The sequence below is a fragment of the Capricornis sumatraensis genome, chromosome 1 (genome assembly GCF_032405125.1).
Source record: "Capricornis sumatraensis isolate serow.1 chromosome 1, serow.2, whole genome shotgun sequence".
NCBI classification, from domain to species: Eukaryota; Metazoa; Chordata; class Mammalia; order Artiodactyla; family Bovidae; genus Capricornis; species Capricornis sumatraensis.
The window spans coordinates 121,907,966-121,930,713 of record NC_091069.1 but is presented as its reverse complement, the minus strand read 5'-3'; the positions used below and the strand labels follow the sequence as shown (position 1 = coordinate 121,930,713).

At 36.5% G+C, this 22,748-nt stretch overlaps 1 protein-coding gene across 1 annotated transcript in view; it reads left to right on the top strand.

The window, feature by feature from the left end:
- NCAM2 (neural cell adhesion molecule 2) overlaps window positions 1-22,748 on the top strand; it is a 251,778-nt gene that overhangs the window by 100,802 nt on the left and 128,228 nt on the right. The gene's annotated exons all lie outside the window — the stretch shown is intronic.

Below are 22,748 nucleotides of genomic sequence, written 5' to 3'. Positions count from 1 at the left end.
ATTCAGTTTTGCTTCAAAAAATATTCTCTATATGATTTTGATTATTGTTGTATTTACTGAGGTTTGTTTAATGTCTCAGCATATTATCTGTCTAGTGAATACATAATATGTACTTAAAACACAGATATGTTCTTTAAATCTTGTATGCATTCACCAAATTTGTTCTATTAGAGTGATGGTTGTTAAAATCCTCTATCATATTTGTGAACTTTTTTCTCTCTCTCTTTGTTTATTTTTGCATTTTTTGTATTTTGAGGCTCAGTGACATAATATACATTTATAGTCTATATCTTCTTAGTGTCCTGTTGTTGATGTAACCAGTGAACATGAATTTACTTGCTGTAAACAATACCATATATTATTTCAAACTCTTGATATTAGAGGTCAGAAATGATACTTACTGGGATAAAATCAAGTATTTGTAGGGTTGTGTTTCTTTGTGGAGGCTCTACAGTTTCTAGAATATGCCCACTTTTCTTAACTTGCAATCTCCTTCCATCTTCAAAGCCAGTAATGGTAGAATGAGTCCCACATTCCATCACGTGACCTTGATTCTGCTTCCTTCCTCACACTGTCTCTATCTTTGACTTGCCTGCCATTTCGTTGAACCCACATTGGATAATCCAGGATAATATTCTCAACCCAACATCCTTAATTTAGTCACAGCTGCACAGTTCCTTGGCCCATGTGAATTAATGTGCTCAAAGGTTCAGGCTGTGCTTATCTTTGGTGGATCATTTTTCTCTCTCTAATGTATGTCTTCCTCATGAATGATTCATTTTCTCCACTAATTCCTGACTAGGTGCATTTTGTCTTATATACAAATAGCTATTCAGGCTCTCTCAGAGTTAATAATCTGACACTTTATATTAAATGTAAAAGCTTTGCAACAATACAGATGCCTTTACAAGTACTCCACACTGATCTTTTAAAAAAATGTTCGATGTCATATGCATTATATCCATATTCATTTTAATTGAGACTCTCACCAGAAATTATTTTAATAAATTATAGATATATTAAGGAACTTGAAAGTGAGAAATATTATTTACTCATGTTTTTATAATTTCTTTTTTGTCTTCCTCTGTCCTTACAGATCCAGATTTTCCTCTAATATTATTGTCCTCCAGTCTAAGGATATTTTTTTCCCATTTATTGTAGAGCATGACTGTTGGGGATATCATCTATTATTTATTATTATTATTATTTTCATCTGAAAATGTTCTCCCTCTCTATCATTCCTGATGATTTTTTTCAGGAATGATAGAGAGGGAGGGAATTCTAGGTTGTCATTTCTTTAAAGATGAGGTTCCTCTGTCTTCTAGCCTCCTTGGATTCTGATGATAAATCCATGGCAGTTTGATTTATTTATCCCTTTTATGCCATGTGTCATTTTTCTAAAGCTGAGTTCAATTTATTTTCTTCATCTTGTTGCTTATAATTTTGACTAGGATAAGTCTAAATGTGGTTTTCTTTGGGTTTATCCTGTTTGAGGTATACTGAATTTCTTGAATCTGTAAATTTGCATTTGTCAATATATTTGACAGTTTTTAATCTATAAATATTTATTATGTTCTAATCTCTTTCTCATCTCTAGGACTGTTAACTACAAACATATAGACCTTTTGACTCAAAGATATCTGAGACATTGTTCAGTGTTATGAATCTTATGTTTCACTATTCTTTAGATTAGACAATATCTGTTGTTTGCTTTTAAAGTTAACTGATTCTCTGCTGATAATCTCCTTACTGCTACTGAGTCCATTCAGTGAATTTTTTGTTTTATTTAAGATATTAATTTTTTTAGCTCTAAAAATATTTTTTTTCTATTTTGTATTTTTTGTTTCTCTGCTGAGATTTCCTATATAACTTTTATTCTGTATATATTTTTGTTTACCTCATTGGACATAGTTAAATGCTGCTCTAAAATAAATATTTAATAGTTGTAACATTTGAGGTATCTTGGAGTGTGCATATGATAATTGTCTTTTCCCTTTAGAATTGTTCATATTCTCCTGGTACATGGAATGTTGAGAAATATGGCATTTTGTCATGGATACTATAAATATTGTCCTGTGCAGACTCAGGATCTCAACAACCATCTGGAAAAAAGTGTTTTAAGTAGATAATCATCCCTGAGTCCCGTGTTGTCTCCTGTAATCAGTTATTCAAATCTCAGTTGATTTCTTAATGTCTTTGCTATGCATTGTGTATCTGTTCTAAGTGTGTAGAGCTCAGAGTTTAGGCTGAGTATTCTGTGGTTTTATACCCAGAATTATGGCATCTCCTCTCTGACTCTTGTCTAGGATAATCCCCATACTATTCAATCTGTATTGGCTTCTTTCCAGAGTACCTCTATATTTCTGGATGTGTTTTATGTCCAGAATCACTTTGAAACTCCTTATCTAGCACCTTCCCTCTAGACATAGCTATAAAGCTGGAAAAAAAAAGAAAAAACGAAAACAAGGAAACTAGTTTTCATTCCCCTCCACAACCCCAATTTTGTTTTGCTCCCTCTATAGAAGCCTTAGGGTAGTGCTGTTGTTATTGTTTTGTTTGATTTGTGCTATTTCCAGTCTTTTTAATTATTACCAGTAGGGGAGTTGGGCTATCATTGGCATGCCCAGACAGCAATTTTTAATTTATTTCTTCCATTCATAATTTTTTTTTTCAAATTTTACTCTTACTTTTTATAATCATTGGCTCAGCTGGTAAAGAATCTGCCTGCAATGTGAGAGACCTGGATTCGATCCCTGAGTGGGGAAGATCCCCTACAGAAGAGAATGACAACCCACTCTAGTATTCTTGCCTGGAAAGAGAATTCCATGGAAAGAGGAGCCTGGCAGGGCTACAGTCCATGGGGTTGCAGAGTGGAACATAACTGAACAATTCAGATACACACACACACACACACACACACACACACACACACACACACACACACAGCTTTAAATAAACCATTACCATGATAAAAGATTGTTCAATTGCAAAGGCCTAAGAAGAAGAAGTTAAGTTCCTTTTTCTCATTCAGTATATCAATCTTCTATGTAGTCAATTTTATTTAATTTGATATTTTTATCTGTACTCATACGAAATATACCTGAAAGATATAGTAAGTTCTAGGTATGTGAATTATTTCAAATTCTAAATTGTGAGATGGGGTCTAGTGGTTTGGAGCACCATGGCCTTGAGTCAATACCTGGTCAGGGAACTGAGATTCAGTAAGCTCTGCACTGTGTCTTAAATAAATAAATGGCTTTAGCTGAGGTTTAGAATTAGATATTCAGATTTTTAATAGTTTCTTTTACCTACAAAGGCTTCCCAGGTGGTGCTAGTGGTAAAGAACCCACCTTCCAATGCAGGAGACATAAGAGACTTGGGTTCTATCCCTGGGTCAGGAAGATCCCCTGGAGAAGGAAATGGCAACCCATTTGAGTATTCTTGCCTGGGGAATCCCATGGACAGAGGAGCCTGGCAAGGGAATAATTCTGATTAAGGCTGAATTTCATGTAAAGCAAATGAAAATACACTATCAAACTTAAGTCATGCATTCTATTGACATATTTTGTTTTTCTCAGTCTTTAAATGAGAGGTCTCTTGCTTGTGGATTTAACATACACATCCTATATCTAAGCCGGGGCCTCTTGTTTTCTTCCCATGATGAGTTTCTTCTAAATATCTATTACACATGAGTTGAAAATCTCTGGAAGTCTAGATTCCTCTTTGATTAACCCAGATTCTTATAGTATTTATTTATATGCTTTACTCAAATGTTCTATTTTTCACAATAAAATTTACTCCTTAATTCCACAATGTTAAAAGTCCAGCTCACTTTTGAAATTTTATGATACATTTAAGAATTACTTTTAGGTTCATAGCAATATATAAATGTGCCCATGTATGTGCCCAACCTCTACTCTGTGGGAGGCATATGAGATTATTACCCTCTAGGTACTTAGTATAATTTATTAAAACTGAATCCTGAAAAAAAAATGTTTTAAAATGGATGAATATTATGGTGAAAATTTATTTATGGTTAGTTATATATTTAAAATTTATTTATGGTTAGTTATATTCTAGTAGGGGCTTTCCAGGTGGCACTAGTTGTAAGAACCCACCTGCCACTTCAGGAGACTGAATGAGATGCAAAAGAGACTCAAGTTCAATACCTGGGTGGAGAAGATTCCTCTGGAGGAGAGCATGGCAACCCACTCTACTATTCTTGCCTGGAGAATCCCAAGGACAGAGGAGCCGCCTCACAGGCCACAGTCCATAGGATCTCAAAGAGTCGGACATAACTGAAGCAACTTAGCAAACATGCATATTCTAGTAAAAGATAAATTTATACTTAGATAGAAAATAAAATAATTATTCACCTTATGTCATTAATTGCTAAAGTTCATATTTTTTTCATGTAGTAGAAACTTCCCTGTTGGCTCAGAGGTTAAAGCATTTGCCTCCAATGCAGGAGACCGGGGTTCAATCCCTGAGTTGGGAAGATCCCCGGAGAAGGAAATGGTAACCCATTCCAGTATTCTTGACTGGAGAATCCCATGGATGGAGAAGCCTGGTTGGCTGCAGTCCACGGGGTCCCAAAGAGTCGGACACGACTGAGCGACTTCACTTTCACTTTTCAGGAACATAGTAAATGCCATTAAATTGTCATTCGCCTGTTGTGGTTCAGTTGCCAAGTTATGTCCGACTCTTTGCAACCGCATGGACTGCAGCACACCAGGCTCCTCTGTCCTTCACTACTTCCTGGAGTTTGTTCAATTTCATGTCGACTGGGTTGGTGATGCTATCTAATCATTTCATTCTCTGCCACCTACTTCTCCTTTTGCCTTCCATCTTTCCCAGTGTCAGGGTCTTTTCCAGTGAGTTGACTCTTTGCATTAGGTAGCCAAATAATTGAAGTTTCAACTTCAGCATGAGTCCTTCCAATGAATATTCAGGGTTGATTTCCTTTAGAATTGACTGATTTGATCTCCATGCTGTCTTAGGAACTCTCAAGAGTCTTCTCGAACAGCACAGTTCAAAAGCATGAATTCTTCAGCGCTCAGCCTTCTTTATGGTTCAACACTCACATCCGTACATGACTACTGTAAAAACCATAGCTTTGACTAGACGGACCTTTGTCAGCAAACTTTTCAAAATTCTGTCTGGATTTGTCATAGCTTTCCTTCCAAATAGCAAGTGTCTAATTTCAAGGGTGCAATCACTATCTGCAGTGATTTTGAAGCCGAAGAAAATAATATATGTCACTGCTTCCACCTTTTCCCCTTCTATTTGTCAAGAAGTGATGGGACAGGATGCCGTGATCTTAGTTTTTTTCACCCTCATCGAAAAGCTCTTTAATATAATTCAATGGACTGTAATGCCATCAGAAGTTATTCATGTGAATAAATATTTACATTTTAGAAATAAGAAGAATATTTCCAGTCTCCATCTTTGATTCAAAACAGTATACAATTATAAACATTACAAAGAAATTATACATTGTCACAAACATTTTACCAAAATAGTCATTACTATGTGATTCAAGAAACTAAATTGTAATATTGTAAGAATGAGTGGAAAAGAATTGAGCCATTTATAATTTGATACCAACCACATTTATTACAGTAATACTAAACTTAGAAGGTGTATAGATTACATCTTTTTTTTGTTGTTGTTGCTCAAAACCTCTTTTGTGTTTCAGTTTAAGCAGACTCCTTGGCATCCTACCAGTTCATTTTCAATATTCCAAAGGCATTACCCTTTATAAGAAGCAAGAGTTAAACTAGAGTTCCAATTTATAAAACACAGGAGATAACAGGTGTGTGATATGTAGCTGAACACAATAAGCACCAATTACATAACATGTTTGATTACAATTAGAGTATCATTAAATTTTGTGACTAGGTACTCATTATGTATTATCTGTTAATTAGATTTAATTATTTTGTGTGACAAATTTAATTTAACAGTTACATGGCAACAATGCCTGTTGCAAAATATTGACTTTTTTATTTGTATTTTATCATTATTGAGCTCTCTGCACCTGCTTTTATTTCTTGTTAGAGATAATAGCAATATTTAAATGCATTTTCTCCTGTATAAAATTTGTTAGCTATATCAGAAAACTCTTAAGGATATAGAGAGATTAATTAATCTTTTAATACAGACTTATGTTACTTCCATACCTATTCCATTTATTGTATCACAATTATTTCCTCAAGATTTGCAATCACTCAAAATAACTAATTCTGGTAGTATTCTCTGTTACATGTACTGGATGAGGTAGGTAAGGTGTGACCATGACTTTTACATTTAAAGATAGCATCTCAATAAGCAAATAGAAATTAGAAAAGCTCCTTGTTTATAGCAGACAGGCATTTTATATCTGTGATTAAAATCTTGTCTTATGAACCTACCGTGTGTGCTCACCATAATACATTTAAATTGTTCAAACTTTAAAGAACATGGCTCACTTATAGAAGTAATTTGGTTCTAATGCCAGCAACTACTTAGATTTTATACCCAACATGAGAATTTCAGTGACAACATCTGAAAGAAATACAAAGTTTATGTCTACAGCCAGAAGATAAGAAAATAAGAAGAGAAAGAAAGGTGAAAAAAATCATTTTACTGGTCATCTGTATTTTTTAACCCAGACTTTACATGGACCCTCTGTGAAAACTTTAAATATCTAGCATTCTTAATGTGTACAGATACCATAACTTATTCTAGTTTTATCACGTTTGTATCTATTTCTGACAGATATAATTGATGCAGATTAAATCTTGTGAAAATATACTTTAGAAATTATGATGATGAAAAGTTGTTAAAGAATTTTAGAAAATATTTGACCCTTGAAAAGATACATCTTAGATATGAACAAATATCAAACAAACAAATGAAATAATCATTTTGTGTAGCTACTGGATTTATCGCTACCTCTTGGCACCTGCTTAACTTAATGGTCGAGAAATATCAAATTCTACCTTCATCACATTTTCTACCTTCCTTGGAATGAAGAACCTGTCTCAGTGATCTCAGTTCTCCTGGTACAGTGAATGTCCTAGTTTGTGCAGCTATAATGAAATATCTTAAGCTGGGTGGCTTTAGCAGAAACTTTTATTTCTCACGATCTGGAAGCTAGAAAGCCCATAATGGTCGAGTTCCTGGTGAGCGCTCTTTTGCAGGTTATCATCACACGGCCTTTCCTTCATATAGAAAAAGAGACACCTCCTCTCTCATCATCTTTCTTTAAGGGCATTAATCCCATGATGGGGGTTCTACTCTTATGACTTCATCTAAAATTAATTACTTGTAAAGACCCCACCTTTAAGCACTATCACATGGAGGATAAGGGATCAACATGCCCATTTGGAGGAGACACAAAATTCATTCGTAGGAATAAACTTTGTGTGTTTGACAGAGAAAACCACATCGTGGATAGAACTTTACAGGACCCGGCTGTGCCTTAAGATCACATCTTTCCAATCCTTCACTGGTATCACTGGGTTTTGTCATCCTGAAGATCCTGAAAAATAGGCAAAGACCTTGTGGTAGACTGCTTACAGCCTGGCTTAGTCTGTTTGAGATGCTATAATAAAGTACCATAGACCGGGTGACTTATGAGAAACAGAAATCAGTTTCTCACAGTTCTGGAGACTGGAAATCCAAGATCAGGGAGCCAGCATGGTTGGGTTCTGGTGAGGACCTTTTCCAAATACAGATCACTGTCTTCTGGTTCTATCCTCCTATGATGGAGAGTAGAACAAGAGGAAAAAACTCTCTCCTAACTCCTTGGGGGTACAGGAGCTCCAACCTATGACCTCATCTATTTCTAATCACCTCTCCAAAGACACACTTCCTAATCCCATCACATTGGAACATGTGAATTTTATGGAAACACTGATCTTCAGTCCATAACAGTGCCCCGCCCTCCTCCTTCTTAGGGTGTGGTGCTAGTAGGTTTTTCTTCTTGGATTTATTATATCTTAATAATAAATACCTCAGTCTAGAATAGCATGACCATCAAAGTTAAGGTACCTAATTCTTGAAAAAATGCAAGTCCAACAATTTGAATCTAATCAGCCAGAATTCTGTGGCCCTAAATCAGAATTTTGGGGTTGAATTTCAGTAGAGCAAATGCAGGGACAAGCTTTTGTTTTTCTACTATCCAAGTATGGTTGATATTAAGCCAGCTCACAGTATGTGATGGTATAAGTTCAGGTCAGTCACTCAGTCGTGTCCAACTCTTTGCGACCCCATGAATTGCAGCACGTCAGGCCTCCTTGTTCATCACCAAATCCCAGAGTTCACGCAAACTCATGTGTATCAATTCGGTGATGCCATCCAGCCATCTCATCCTCTGTCATCACCTTCTCCTCCTGTTCAGAATCCCTCCCAGCATTGGCTATTTTTCAGTGAGTCAACTCTTCGCATGAGGTGGCCAAAGTACTGGAGTTTCAGCCTCAGCATCAGTCCTTCCAATGAATATCCAGGACTGATCTCCTTTAGGATGGACTGGTTGGATCTCCTTGCAGTCCAAGGGACTCTCAAGAGTCTTCTCCAACACCACAGTTCAAAAGCATCAATTCCTCGGTGCTCAGCTTTCTTCACAGTCCAACTCTCACATCCATACATGATCACTGGAAAAACCATAGCCTTGACTAGACAGACCTTTGTTGGCAAAGTGATATCTCTGCTTTTTAATATGTTCTCTAGGTTGGTCATAACTTTCCTTCCAAGGAGTAAGCGTCTTTTAATTTCATGGCTGCATTCACCATCTGCAGTGATTTGGGAGCCCAGAAAAATAAAGTCAGCCATTGTTTCCATTGTTTCCCCATCTATTTCCCATGAAGTGATGGAACCAGATGCCATAAACTTCGTTTTCTGAATGTTGAGCTTTAAGCCAACTTTTTCACTCTCCTCTTTCACTTTCATCAAGAGGCTTTTTAGTTCCTCTTCACTTTCTGCCATAAGGTGGTGTCATCTGCATATCTAAGGTTATTGATATTTCCCCTGGCAATCTTGATTCCAACTTGTGCTTCTCCCAGCCCAGCGTTTCTCATGATGACACTTAATATAAGTTAAATAAGCAGGGTGACAATATACATCCTTGACATACTTCTTTTCCTATTTGGAACCAGTCTGTTATTCCATGTCCACTTCTAGCTGTTGCTTCCTGACCTGCATATAGGTTTCTCAAGAGGCAGGTCAGGTGGTCTGGTATTCCCATCTCTTGAAGAATTTTCCACAGTTTCTTGTGATCCTCACAGTCAAAGGCTTTGGCATAGTCAATAAAACAGAAATAGATGTTTTTCTGGAACTCTCTTGCTTTTTTGATGATCCAGCAGATGTTGGCAATTTGAGCTCTGGTTCCTCTGCCTTTTCTAAAACCAGCTTGAACATCAGGAAGTTCACAGTTCATGTATTGTTGAAGCCTGGTTTGGAGAATTTTGAGGTTTACTTTACTAGCGTGTGAGATGAGTGCAATTGTGTGGTAGTTTGAGCATTCTTTGGCATTGCCTTTCTTTGGGATTGGAATGAAAACTGACCTTTTCCAGTCCTATGGCCACTGCTGAGTTTTCCAAATTTGCTGGCATATTGAGTGCAGCACTTTCACAGCATTATATTTTAGGATTTGAAATAGCTCAACTGGAATTCCATCACCTCCACTAGCTTTGTTTGTAGTGATGCTTTCTAAGGCCCATTTGACTTCATATTCCAGGATGTCTGGCTCTAGGTGAGTGACCACACCATCGTGATTATCTTGGTCATGAAGATCTTTTTTTTACAGTTCTTCTGTGTGTTCTTGCCACCTCTTCTTAATATTCTCTGCTTCTGTTAGGTCCATACCATTTCTGTCCTTTATTGAGCTCATTTTTGCATGAAATGTTCCCTTGGTATCTCTAATTTTCTTGAAGAGATCTCTAGTTTTTCCCATTCTATTGTTTTCCTCTTATTTCTTTGCTTTGATTGATGAGGAAGGCTTTCTTATCTCTCCTTGCTATCCTTTTGCACTCTGCATTCAAATGGGAATATCTCCTTTTCTCCTTTTCTTTTTTTTATATAAATCTATTTATTTTAATTGGAGGTTAATTACTTTACAATATTCACTTCTCTTCTTTTCACAGCTGTTTGTAAGGCCTCCTCAGACAGCCATTTTACTTTTTTGCATTTCTTTTCCAAGGGATGGTCTTTATCCCTGTCTCCTGTACAGTGTCACAAACTCTGAGTGTCATCAGGTACTCTATCAGATCTAGTTCCTTAAATGTATTTCTTACTTAAGCTATATAATCATAAGGGGTTTGATTTAGGTCATAGCTGAATGGTCTAGTGGTTTTCCATCCTTTCTTCAATTTAAGTCTGAATTTGGCAATAAGGAGTTCATGATCTGAGCCACAGTCAGGTCCCAGTCTTGTTTTTGCTGACTGTATAGAGATTCTCTATCTTGGGCTGCAAATAATATAATCATTCTGATTTTGGTGTTGACCATCTGGTGATGTCCATGTGTAGAGTTTTCTCTTGTGTTGTTGGAAGATGGTGTTTGTGATGACCAGTGCATTCTCTTGGTAAAACTGTATTAGCCTTTGCCCTGCTTCATTCCGTATCCCAAGGCCAAATTTTTCTGTTACTCCAGGTGTTTCTTGACTTCCTAGTTTTGCATTTCAGTCCCCTATAACAAGAAGGACATCTTTTTGTCCTTCAAAACAAGAGGTCAGTGGAGAAATATTTCCAGAAAGAATGAAAGGGTGGAGCCAAAGCAAAAACAATACCCAGTTGTGGATGTGACTGGTGATAGAAGCAAGGTATGATGCTGTAAAAAGCAATATTGTATAGGAACCTGGAATGTTAGGTCCATGAATCAAGGCAAATTGGAAGTGGTCAAACAGGAGATGACAAGAGTGAACATCAACATTCTATAAATCAGAGAACTAAAATGGACTGGAATGAGTAAATTTAACTCAGATGACCATTATATCTACTACTGTGGGCAGGAATCCCTTAGAAGAGATGGAGTAGCCATCATGGTCAACAAAAAGAGTCTGAAATGCAGTACTTGGATGTAATCTCAAAAATGACAGAATGATCTCTGTTCATTTCCAAGGCAAACCATTCAGTATCACGGTGATCCAAGTCTATGCCCCAACCAGTAACCCTGAAGAAGCTGAAGTTGAACGGTTCTATGAAGACCTACAATGCCTTTTAGAACTAACACCCAAAAAAGAGGTGATGGTGTAAACTTGCTAGCAATTTTTCTTTTTAATATATTGGACTTTGCTAGAATAATATTTAAAGTCATAGTAATAGGAGCTATTCTTAGATTTTAATGGATCTACTAGGTCTAATCCTAGGACATTTGTTAAGTGATTTAAATTACCAAAGCTTCAGTTTTTTCTTGTGTAAATAGGAAGAATTTGCTCTAAATTTATTATTTTATGAATTTAATCATTGTTGTTGTTTACTTGCTGAGTGTGTCTGTCCCTTTTGAGCCCTATGGACAGTAGCTGGGCAGGCTCATCTGTCCATGGGATTTCCCAGGGAAGAATATTGGCCATTTCATTCCTCCAAGGTATCTTCCCAAACTAAGGACTGAACCCTAATATTCTGCCTAATCAGGTGGATTCTTTGCCACTGAGCCACAAGGAAGCCTAAGTTTAAGCATACTAAGGTTCAAATTTTAATTACGTTCTTTCATTCAATAATATTTATCAGGCACGTACTACACACCAAGCACTTTTACAGGTGCTGAGAATGTAGAATTATAATTAACAAAAAAAATGGACTCTATGGACCTTACATTCTAGCAATGAAAACCAGTGATAAACAAAACAAAGTAACAAAATATATGAGAATCAACGAAAATGGCTCAGGAGAAAGAAAAAAAAAAAAGCCATGTGGTTAGATACATCATCAGCTAATGTCACAATACATATACATAGTAAACACTCCAAAACTCAGTGACATGAATTAATAATTCTCTTGCTCAACTGGAACCAGCTGACCCTGAATAGGCAGCACTACTGCAAGCAGCGATGCTTAACTCCATGTTAGGGTCCAGTAACACCTGAAACCAGATTCAAGAGGTGGCAACTACAGGGAGGAAACTATACCATGGTGATGTCAGAAGCAAAAGAGCACAACTCAATAAAGAAAGCAAGTTTCAGGCATTTGCTCCTCTCACATTGAAAAAGTCATGTGGTTAATCCTAACTAACATCCATCCATCAGGGAAATGCACTCCTGTTATACCTGGAGGGCTTCCGGAGAGAATATTGGCTGAGTCAAACAAGCTATATCAGAGGTTCATGCCTATGAATGAAATTTCAGGTAGTTAATTTTAAAACAATATTTCTGTTTTGAGAATAGGTATGTTAACACATTTCTCTAAGTTGTGTTAGACCTGCTTATGCAATTATCACATATGGAATAAGAAAAACCAATATAATTTATAATAGATTGTTCTAAAGACATTAAAGAAGGAAATAATATTTGTGTATCTTCATTTAAGAAACATCATAATAATTGCTTGGTTTCATAATAATTATTGTATAACACTAGAAGCAGTGTATTAACATTGTTTTCCTAAGATGTGAAAAGATTAAAAGAGCACAAAATTTTGCAAAATATCTAGGAAGCTGGGATCTACTTATTTGAAACTGCTTAGAAAACCTGACATAATTTAATGCACATATAGTTAAATATGTATCATAGAGATTATACAACTGAGCAGTAATAGAGAAAAATCCTCTCAGAAAAGTGAACTTATCATGATATCTTAAAGAAGTGGAACCTGAGAATCAGATAATAATGATTCAGTGTCTATATAATTTTAAAAGCTATATGGCTCATTTGACTTACTCTATTTATTCAAACATGCCCCTTTATTTTGTGGGATATATTTATATGGTCATCTGGAGTAAAATGTCCTCTCTCCTTTAGTGAAGTCGCTCAGTCGTGTCCGACTCTTTGCGACCCTGTGGACTGTAGCCTACCAGGCTCTGCCGTCCATAGGATTTTCCAGGCAAGAGTACTGGAGTGGGTTACCATTTCCTTCTCCAGAGGATCTTCCCAACTAAGGGATTGAACCCGGATCGCCCACATTGTTGGTAGACACTTTACCGTCTGAGCCACCAGGGGATCATACACTCCTTTAGTATTACAGTCAAACTGTTTCTGCCCCTGTGATGAAGTCTTAGTAAGAGTAAATAACCTCTTTAAATGATTATTATTAGCAGTATAGTTATCTTAAAATACTTCATAAGTGGAATTTCAAAGAGTTCTTGTTATATAGAAATATTAATAATTCAATGACAATCCTCTTTGTTTAGGGACATTTTGTTTACTCAGGCCTACTAAAATATCTTTTGAGGTCCAGTTCAGTTCGGTTCAGTCAAGAAGGTGTGTCCGACTCTTTGTGACCCCATGGACTGCAGCATGCCAGGCCTCCCTGTCCATCAACAACTCCCAGAATTTACTCAAACTCATGTCCATTAAGTAACTGCTAAGTCACTTCAGTCGTGTCCGACTCTGTGCGACCCCATAGATGGCAGCCTACCAGGCTTCCCTGTCCCTGGGCTTCTCCAGGCAAGAACACTGGAGTGGGTTGTCATTTCCTTCTCCAATGCATGAAAGTGAAAAGTGAAAGTGAAGTCGCTCAGTCGTGTCTGACCCTCAGCAACCCCATGGACTGCAGCCTACCAGGCTCCTCCGTCCATGGGATTTTCCAGGCAAGAGTACTGGAGTGGGATGCTTTTGCCTTCTCCGCCATTAAGTCACTAATGCCATCCAATCATCTCATCCTCTGTTGTCCCCTTCTCCCGCTGTCAATCTTTCCCAGCAACAGGATCTTTTCAAATAAGTCAGTTCTTCACATCAGGTGGCACAAAACTGTAGATTCAGCTTCAACATCAGTCCTTCGAATGATTGTTCAGGACTGATTTCCTTTAGGATGCACTGGTTGGATCTCCTTTCAATCCAAGGGACACTCAAGAATCTTCTCCAACACCACCATTCAAAAGCATCAATTCTTCAAAGCTCAGCTTTCTTTATAGTCCAACTGACATCCATACATGACTACTGGAAAAACCACAGCCTTAACTAGATGGACCTCTGTTGGCAAAGTACTGTCTCTGCTTTTTAATATGCTCTCTAGTTTGATCAGAACTTTTCTTCCAAGGAGTAAGCATCTTTTAATTTCATGGCTGAAATCACCATCTGTGGTGATTTTGGAGCCCCCTAAAATAAAGTCGACCACTATTTCCACTGTTTCCCCATCTATTTGCCCTAAAGGGATAGGACCAGAGGCCATGATCTTAGTTTTCTGAATGTTGAGATTTAAGCCAACTTTTTCAGTCTCCTTTCACTATCATCAAGAGGCTATTTAGTTCTTCTTCACTTTCTGCCATAAGGGTGGTGTCATTTGCCTATCTGAGGTTATTGATTTATCTCCTGGCAGTCTTGATCCATCCTGTGCTTCATCCAGCCCAGCATTTCTTATTATGTACTCTGCATAGAATTTAAATAAGCAGGGTGACAATATATAGCCTTGAAGTACTCCTTTCCTATTTGGAACCAGTCTGTTGTTCCACATCCAGTTCTAACTGTTGCTTCCTGACCTACATACAGGTTTCTCAAGAAGCAGGTCAGGTGGTTTGGTATTCCCATCACTTTCAGAATTTTCCACAGTTTTCTGTGATCCACACAGTCAAAGGCTTTGGCATAGTCAACAAAGCAGAAATATATGTTTTCCTGGAACTCTCTTGTTTTTATGATGATCCAGCGGATGTTGGCAATTTGATCTCTGATTCCTCTGCCTTTTCTAAAACCAGTTTGAACATCTGGAAGTTCATGGTTCACATATTGTTGAAGCCTGACTTGGAGAATTTTGAGCATTACTTTGCTAGCATGTGATATAAGGGCAATTGTGTGGTAGTTTGAGCATTGTTTGGCATTGCCTTTCTTTGGGATTGAAATGAAAACTGACCTTTTCCAGTCCTATGGCCACTGCTGACTTTTCCAAATTTGCTGGCATATTGAGTGCAGCACTTTCACAGCATCATCTTTTAGGATTTGAAATAGCTCAAGTAGAATTTCATCACCTCCACTAACTTTGTAGTGATTCTTCTTAAGGCCCACTTGACTTCACACTCCAGGATGTCTGGCTCTAGGTGAGTGATCACACCATCGTGATTATCTGGGTTGCCAAGATCTGTTTTGCATAGTTCTTCGTGTATTCTTGCCACCTCTTCTTAATATCTTCTGCTTCTCTTAGGTCCATATGATTTCTGTCCTTTATTGGCCCATCTTTGCATGAAATATTCCCTTGGTATCTCTAATTTTCTTGAAGAGCTCCCTAGCCTTTCCCGTTCTATTGTTCTCCTCTATGTCTTTGCATTGATCACTCAGCACAGCTTTCTTATCTCTCCTTGCTGTTCTTTGGAACTCTGCATTCAAATGGGTATATCTTTCCTTTTCTCCTTTGCTTTTCGCCTCTCTTCTTTTCACAGCTATTTGTAAGGCCTCGTTAGACAGTCATTTTCCTTTGTGTATTTCTTTTCTCTTGGGGATAGTCTTGATCCCTGTCTCCCATACAGTTTCATGAACCTCTGTCCATAGTTCTTCAGGCACTCTGTCTATCAGATCTAGTCCCTTAAATCTATTTCTCACGTTCACTGTATAGTCCTAAGGGATTGATTTAGGTCATACCTAAATGGTCTAGTGGTTTTCCCTGCTCTCTTCAATTTATGTCTCACTTGGCCATAAGGAGTTCATTGTCTATGCCCCAGTCAGCTCCCAGTCTTGTTTTTGCAGATGGTATTTGCTGACTGCAGCTTTCACTGCAAACAGTATAATCCATCTGGTTTCAATGTTGTCCATCTGGTGATGTCCATGTGTAGAGTCTTCTCTTGTGTTGTTGGGAGAGGGTATTTGCTATGACCAGTGCGTTCTCTTGGCAAAACTATTAGCCTTTGCCCTGCTTCATTCTGTACACCAAGGCCAAATTGGCCTGTTACTCTAGGTATTTCTTAACTTCCTACTTTTGCATTCCAATCACCTATAATGAAAAGGAAATCTTTTTTGGGTGTTAGTTCTAGAAGAACTTGTAGGTCCTAACAGAACCATTCAACTTCATCTCATGCAGCATTACAGATTGGTTCATAGACTGGATTCAGTCAATTCAGTCACTCAGTCATCTGACTCTTTGTGATCCCATGAACCTCAGCATGCCAGGCCTCCCTGTCCATCACCAACTCCTGGAGTTCACCCAAACTCATGTCCACTGAGTCAGTGTTACCATCCAACGATCTCATCCTCTGTCATCCCCTTCTCTTCCTACCCTCAGTCTTTCCCAAAATCAGGGTCTTTTGCAATGAGTCAACTCTTCTCACCAGGTGACCAAAGTATTGGAGTTTCAGCTTTTCAACATCAATCCTTCCAATGAACACCCAGGACTGATCTCCTTTAGCATGGATTGGTTGGATCTCCGTACAGTCCAAGGGACTCTCAACAGTTTTCTCCAACACCACAGTTCAGAAGTATCAAATCTTCAGTGCTCAGCTTTCTTTATAATCCAACTCTCACATTCATATATGACTAATGGAAAAACCATAGCTTTGACTAGATGGACCTCTGCTGACAAGGTAATGTCAAAATTTTTAGACAGCTTTTTAATATGCTGTTTAGGTTGGTCATAACTTTCCTTCCAAGGAGTAATTTCATGGCTGCAGTCACCATCTGCAGTGATTTTGGAGCCCAGAAAAATAAAGTCAGCCATTGTTTCCACTGTTTCCCCATCTATTTGCCATGAAGTGATGGGAGCAGATGCCATGATCTTAGTTTTCTGAAAGTTAAGTTTTAAGCCAACTTTTTCACTCTCCTCTTTCACTTTGGTCTAGAGGCTCTTTAGTTATTCTTCACTTTCTGCCATAAGGGTTGTGTCATCTGCATATCTGAGGTTATTGATATTTCTCCTGGCAATCTTGATTCCAGCTTGTGCTTCCTCCAGCCCAGCGTTTCTCATGATGTACACTGCATATAAGTTAAATAAGCAGGGTGACAATATACAGCCTTGATGTACTCCTTTTCCAATTTGGAACCAGTCTGTCATTTCATGTCCAGTTCTAACTGTTGCTTGCTGACCTGCATACGAGTTTCTCAAGAGGCATGTCAGTTGGTCCTGTATTCCCATCTCTTTCAGAATCTTCCACAGTTTATTGTGATCCACACTATTGAAGGCTTTGGCATAGTCCATAAAGCAGAAGTAGATGTTTTTATGGAACTCTCTAGCTTTTTTGATGATCCAGGGGACGTTGGCAATTTGATCTCTGGTTCCTCTGCCTTTTCTAAAACCAGCTTGAACATATGGAAGTTCTTGGTTTATGTACTGCTGAAGCCTGGCTTGGAGAATTTTGAGCATTACTTTACAGGCATGTAAGATGAGTGCAATTGTGCAGTCATTTGAGCATTCTTTGGCATTACCTGTTTTTGGGATTGGAATGAAAACTGACTTTTTCAAGTCCTGTGGCCACTGCTGAGTTTTCAAAATTTTAACATATTGAGTGCAGCACTTTCTCAGCATCATCTTTTAGGCTTAGATACATTACCGTGATATTGAATGTTTTGTCTTGGAAACGAACAGAGATTATTCTGTAGTTTTTGAAACTGCATTCAAGTACTGCATTTTGAACTCTTTTGTTGACTATGATGGTTACTCCATCTCTTCTAAGGGATTCTTGCCCACAAGAATAGATATAGTAGTAGATACAATCATCATCTGAGTTAAATTCATCTATTGCACTCCTTTTTAGATCTCTGATTCCTAAAATGTCGATGTTCACTCTTTCCATCTCCTGTTTGACCACTTCCAGTTTGCCTTGATTCATGGACCTAACATTCCAGTTTCCTATGCAATATTGCTCTTTACAGCATCAGAGCTTGCTTCCATCACCAATCATATCCACAATTCAGTGTTTTTTATCCTTTGGCTCCGTCTCTTCATTCTTTCTGGAATTATTTCTCCACTGACCTCCAGTAGCAGATATTGTGCACCTACCAACCTGTGGAGTTCATCTTCCTGTGTTGTATCTTTTTACCTTTTCATACTGTTCATGGGGCTCTCCAGGCAAGAATACAGAATTGATTTGCCATTCACTTCTCCGGTGGACCACGTGTTGTCAGATCTCTCCACCATGACCCTTCCATCTTGGATGGCCCTACATGGCATGGTCGTAGTTTCATTGAGTTAACAAGGCTGTGGTCCATGTAATTAGATTGGTTAGTTTTCTGTGATTGTGGTTTTCAGGCTGTCTGTCCTCTGATGGAGGTTTTTAGTCTGTCTGCCCTTTTGAGGTAAAAAAGAGTAATTGTCAATGCAATCAGCCCAATACCATGAAAGACAAGCTATTTTTCATACTTTTCTGTTTGTCTGTATTTTTCTCATAGTTTATAATATGATTAATTTTTGTTTCAAATACTCTAAAGGCTAAAACAATTGATTTAAACATTTTTATTTGCCTGAGCAATATTTATCATTATGCTTGCTTAATTATCAGAAAAGATATATTTTTTAGAACTTTACTCAAAAATAAGAATTAGATATGTAAAAATTCCAGATCATACCCTAATAAACCAAGTTAAAATATTCATTAGAATATATACACACTTATGTAAATTTTATTTAAAATGTTTTGATTTTACACAACTAGCTATTCCTTCTTAGAACAAGTAAAAACCTTTCTGCTATAATAAAATACCCACAGAGACAAACTTAATTGTTTCTAGTGACTTTTTTTTTTTCTGAGGAAAAAAAGAAACACATATTTCTGATTTTTCAGAAGCTCTTGGGAAAATCCCCAAAAATGTTTTTGCATGTAATAGATATCCTAAAATCTTTACCATGTTTTTATCTATATTTGGAATTCTATTCTGAGAAATCAAAATCGCTTTCATAGATTTGTTCATTTGGTGAATTAAAATTGCTAGTGACTGAAAGACTATGTGGTTGCTTATTTAATTAAACTGACAATATTTTTTTAAATAAGCATAAAGTTACAAAAAATTCCTTCTTGATTAAATTTTGTTACCTATGGTATTTTTCTTACAGGCTGTAGTTTACAATGGGTTCTTGCTTCTATATACCTTTCAATTAATTAAAAAGCATTAATATTATTATAAAACTCAACTATGTATAATATAAATCTGTGCATAATAGTATAGTACAGATGTTTTATATTTATTGGTATATTCATGGACTAAACTAATAGTTACTAATACTTAAAATATGCTAGATTAAAAAAAAGAATAGTACATACATTTTGTTAGGTCAAGAAATACTGTCTAAAAGGAGAAACTCATAAAATAAAATATTATTTTCAGAGAAGCTATATATTTTTTGGTTTTATTCACTATGATTCAAATGCTCTTAAATATATCACATAGGCTTTAATTCTAATCATAATTTGAATTGCTTTATTTATTCTATCTGGCTCAAGTTGTTTTGCTCTATTAAGTAAAAAAATTCTTATATTTTAATAAGAGTTTACATCTATTTAAGTAAAAAATATTCTAATTAAGTACATGTTAAAATATAAAATGTATAAACATAAACAGTAGTTAAACAGAAAGAAATTGTGATCTTTGTGATCTAGGTCTTATTAAATAATACTGTGGTTGTTCAAAAGTTATAGATATATGACAACTTGTTACCAATTTTCAGTTTTCAATTAAGAGACTTAAATGGGTGTAGAAAAGGATTATATAATTCCTAACTTTTCAGTATTTCAGTTAAAAGGGGATATATACAAAGGTTAAATGATGATAATAATGAGACATTCAGTTTAGTTCAGTTCATTCGCTCAGTCGTGTCCGACTCTTTGCGACCCTATGAATCGCAGCACGCCAGGCCTCCCTGTCCATCACCAGCTCCCGGAGTTCACCCAAACTCACGTCTATAGAGTTGGTGATGCCATCCAGCCATCTCGCCCTCTGTTGTCCCCTTCTCCTCCTGCCCCCAATCCCTCCCAGCATCAGAGTCTTTTCCAAAGAGTCAACTCTTTGCATGAGGTGGCCAAAGTACTGGAGTTTCAGCTTTAGCATATTCCTTCCAAAGACATCCCAGGGTTAATCTCCTTCAGAATGGACTGGTTGGATCTCCTTGCGACATAATGTGATGTAATTGCAGTTAAATTTGCTAGTTATATAACATACTTAAAATAATGAATGGCCAGTCATATGCACCATTTTAACCATTATCATCATCATTATTTCACTGTTTTTATTAGAATGGTGATGATGATGCTGGCAACAATACTGAGTTTTCTTTGTTTTCTATTTTCTTGACCCAGTTATTTCATTATGTATCAGATGAGCAGCATTCTAGAATTCATGATCAAGGTCTTAACATATAAAAGTGGAAATGCTTTCATTTGCTTTTAGTTTTTTTTTTTTTTTAAGTCAAGGGTTTGATAGACCTGGAGAGTTTAAGAAGTGAATTACATTTTTGAGCTATTTTTAACCACATATAAACTCAGCAAACTAGACATCAAAGTAAGTCACCAGATAAAGAGTTTGTATTTAACTTGATAGTTTTCTTTTCAGTTCTAGTAATGTTGACAAACTTTAAATTTGTTTGACATAAATAAACACAAATTACATAAGTTACAGAATGTGCTAATGCTAAATCAGACACTGAGGAGATTACTATCATTGTTATTTGATAACAACTTTAACACTGCTATATCTGTATGACCAGTCTTCCTTCCTTTGATCACTCAGAAATTCTTATGAGATTCACTTAAGCTTCTATCCTAAATTTATATGTGAAATTGTGCATAATAATAATATAATCTAAAATGTTGTAGCCTTTTCTGGAGATGTCAATTATATAAAGCAGCAATAGGGAACAGACCAGCCACAGGTAGTACAATACTTATTAATATCTGTATGTATGATTTAAGGAAGAGACAGATTTAGACAACAGAAAGAATAACAATAGTAGAAAGAGGATTAATTCATCTTACTTATGATCAAAATTTTCTTATGTTCAATCACTGTTGTTGTTTATTGCTCAGTTGTGTCTGACTCCTTTGACACAACAGTCAAATTAGAACACAGCATATTCTAAAAAGTCACAGGTATCTCAATATAAATGATGCTTATGACTCCAGAGTTATAAAATATGCTGAGATTTATACATAACTTGACTGCTCAAATTGAGCACAGCAAATGCACACCCAGTGCTATGGTTAGTTGCAATAAGCACACATCTAATTTAGTATTCCATGGAGCCATTAGAATTCCCATGATACCATGAATTGAATCCAGTTAATTGCCATAGCTGATTTTTCATTGAGTGAACATACAGTGGAACCAGATATATGAAATTATTAATTGAATTATCCTCTACATGTGCCAAAGGATATATTAGTTTTAATTCCCTTGGTAGTTTCCCTCAGCATAAATCAAATGAGAAAATTCAATCACTGAAAAAAAGAGTCAAGGTATTTTAGATTATTCTTAAGAAGCATTTATATTACTTATCACAAAAAAATGTGCAGTTAATTCTTAGCTTACTTAAAGGGCTGACTTCTTCACAAAATAGACAATAAGAATCTGTGAAAAGCAGTGCATTACTATAGACTTAAAAGAGGATTGAAGTACTAAGTTCTGTGATTTTAGGAAAGACAAGCAAACACCTTCTTCCTTTGTTAAATGGAGTGCTACTGTCTAAAAATGCATATATGTCCTAGGTTTTAATTAATTCAATTAACTATTACTTACTGAGTACCTACTGAGTGTCAGATATAAATTCAGGTGCTGTACAGCAAAAAGCAACATCATCTTTACTGTCATGGAACTTACATTTTAATTAGGTAGAATGAAGGCATGCAACTGCATTGAGATGAAATATATAAGAAAGTGATTAGACAGATGGGACTGATAATACAAAAGGCTGAAAGCCTGAAAGAGCTATGAATGGCTAGAGTTTAAGGGATACAGTTAACCTGATGGATACAAGGTCACAGAAGTAGGTACAGGCCAGCTAATGTTGAACTTTGTACATCATCAAGAAGTTTTTGACTTAAGGGGTATGATGAGAACTTTTGGAAAGGTTTAAGCAGCATAGTAACATTATCTTGAAATATAAGCTAGTAGGCCAGTAAGCCAGTTAGAACAGGGCTTCTAAAATTTACTAGGTAATGAATATGGCCTTGACCTGGGATAAAATAGTGGCATGAGGGAAGCAAATGATATCTTTATATACTGAGATTTATGGTGAGGAAAGCTTTTGAAATAGAATATTCTATTACACAATAAAATTGTTGTTGCTAGTATGTGTGGTTCTTAAAATCTAATATTCATGATATAAAATTTTCAAATTTTAATTTAATTTAATATTTTAAGAACCACACATACTGGCAACAGTAATTTTGTCATTTTACCAGGACAATACATATTATGCTAACAATACAATTTTAAGACTTAATTTGTTTTTTTCATTGTTTTTAAAGCTTACCCTAATAAGCTTTTTATTCACAAAATGGAAAGAATTACATATAGTGAGGATGAATAGTGAGTTGCCCTATTTTATTAATCATGAAGTGAAAGTGAAAGTTGCTCAGTCATGTCCAACTCTTTGCAACCCCATGGACTATAAAGTCCTTGGAATTCTCCAGGCCAGAGTACTGGAGTGGGTAGCCTTTCCCTTCTCCAACCCAGGAATTGAACTGGGGTCACCTGCATTGATTCCCTGGT